The 2,403-nt window shown below is 39.0% G+C and overlaps 1 non-coding gene across 1 annotated transcript; it reads left to right on the top strand.

The window, feature by feature from the left end:
* Window positions 1–211: 211 nt before the first annotated feature.
* Trnas-uga (transfer RNA serine (anticodon UGA)) lies at window positions 212–286 on the top strand. The gene has a single exon. It is a non-coding gene; the product is annotated as a tRNA-Ser (tRNA).
* The last annotated feature ends 2,117 nt before the right edge of the window (window positions 287–2,403 follow it).

Here is a 2,403-nt window from a genome sequence, read left to right as displayed (position 1 = left end):
TGCAATTTGTTTGGTACGTATTTGATTTCCCTCTGGTACAACTGTTGCGTACATTTTTGTTTATTAGTAGGTTGCCTGTTTTCAAGAGGCAGTTGCCTACTTTCCAAACTTTACAGAAGCTCTCCTGCGAAGAGGAGAACATCTGTAAAGTTTGGAAGGTAGGAAATGAGGTACTGGCAGAAGTAAAGCTGTGAGGACGGGACGTGAGTCGTGCTTGGGTAGCTCAGTTGGTAGAGCACTTGCCCGTGAAAGGCAAAGGTCCCGAGTTCAAGTCTCGGTCTGGCATGCAGTTTTAATCTGCCAGGAAGTTTCATATCAGAGTGATAATGTCATTCTGTAAACATCCCCTAGACTGTGGCTAAGCCATGTCTCTGCAATATCCTTTCTTTCTGGAGTGCTAGTTCTGCAAGGTTTGCAGGAGAGCTTCTGTAAAGTTTGGAAGGTAGGAGACAAAGTACTGGAAGAAGTAAAGCTGTGAGAATGGGGCATGAGTCGTGCTTGGGTAGCTCAGTTGGTAGAGCACATGCCCATGAAAGGCAAAGGTCCCGAGTTTGAGTCTCGGTCCGGCAGGCAGTTTTAATCTGCCAGGAAGTTTCATATCAGCGCACACTCTGCTGCAGAGTGAAAATCTCATTCAGGTTAATATTTATTTATGATACCTGTCATTAAATTTTTTTCTGGAATTTTTTAGAAGTAACTTAACTGTGACACAGGTTTGCAGAGTGATATTTTACCGGTAGATCTTCTTTTTGGCAGCAGTCAGACTTTTGATGAAAAGATATCAGTTTATAGAGAGAGATTAACAATTTTTGTCATTGGTCTGGTGAACACATGCTTTTAATATGAATTCAGGTATGTCATGAAGGCCACTTGACATTTTATTGGTTATTGATTTAATTTTGGTTATAATTTCATCAGTATTTGTTTTATAAACATAAATAGAGGTATACAAATTCACCAACTTTGAGAACATTGGACTGGTCCTTTACAATATAGTTGAAAGAGATCTTCAGTTAATGAAGTGAAATATTCATTGTATTTTTTCAAAACTGGTTTTGGGTTTCACATAAAGTGGCATACCCTTTAAAGCTGGTTCATGAAGACTATTGACAGTTAATTCAATCCTGATGAAGGGGTTGCACAGAGATTTGAAAGAGTTCTTGTTGGCAGCCAATGGAATCTAATACATTTTCCAAATTTATTCCAGAAATGTTCCATAGGATTCAAATCTGAAGATTTTGCTGATGAGTCTGTATGGTTGCCTATGGCCACTATTATCCATGATGACTGTGACAGTATTAACTAAGCTTCTAAAAATTTGTATATTTGCTTGCAGTACATCTCTATGTTTGTTGTTGTTTAAAGTATCTCTCCTGTTATCAAAGAAAATGAGAACCTCATTATTCCCACCCCACATGATGCTACCTTACACTGGATCCATACCAACGCTAAACTACTATCTTTCTAACATGTTTCTATGATAGCACTAACAACTGCTGCCCTTTAGCTGAATGTCCAGTGAAAATGAATAAAGTTTGAAAAATTTGTGCAGCACAATTTCTTCATTCATTGTCACTTCTCAATGTTGTTAACTTCATTCATTTTTTATCACTTCTCAATGATGTTAATTCCATTCATTCTTTGTCACTTTTCAATGTTGTTAAATCTACAACAAATTAATCCATGTCTACATACATTAAAAAGTCGAAAACCCACTGTTAGACATCTGGCGAACAGGCCAACTACTCTAAGCCTTTGATACACTGCTCCATGGGAAACTGCAACTAACAAGGTAACTGTAAGATTTGCAGGATATTGCCCTACACACAAGGTTAAATTCTGTTGTGAACTAAAGGACAGGTATGTGTCATACTGTGTAGTAGTTGCCTTTGATTAACCTTGTACTAGGCTACAACAAACGTTTACAGTGCTTTGAAAAAGCATGAGTGGACATCATCAAAACCTGCTAAAACTGCAGTTGTTCTCTCTCTCTCTCTCTCTCTCTCTCTCTCTCTCTCTCTCTCTCTCTCTCTTTCTCTCAAAACCTACAAACTGCAAGGGCAGATTCCTAACTGAAAATTGAGGAAAATAGGTCCCATGAACAAGTGTCTGGAAATGCATCATTGCCACAGTAGATGGTGCTGACGAATGAAAGTTCCTCTGACCACGTGCCATGTGTTCCTCATGTGCTGCAGGTTGTGTGATTGATGCAGCATACTGTAAGCAGCAGAATGGTCCACTATTTATGTTGGGAACAAGGTAAGATGGTGTTTGTGTACAGACAAATCGATGCAAATAGTCGAGAGGCAACATGGCTACACCAAAACAAGTACCCTCACAGACACCAATCATATCATGCAACATTTCAAGCCCTTTTTTGGGCATTTATGTGATCATGGTTCC

The sequence above is a fragment of the Schistocerca serialis genome, chromosome 3 (assembly GCF_023864345.2).
Source record: "Schistocerca serialis cubense isolate TAMUIC-IGC-003099 chromosome 3, iqSchSeri2.2, whole genome shotgun sequence".
Lineage (NCBI taxonomy): Eukaryota > Metazoa > Arthropoda > Insecta > Orthoptera > Acrididae > Schistocerca > Schistocerca serialis.
Note: the sequence above shows the minus strand (reverse complement) of the source record. Positions and strands in the feature narration are given on the sequence as shown.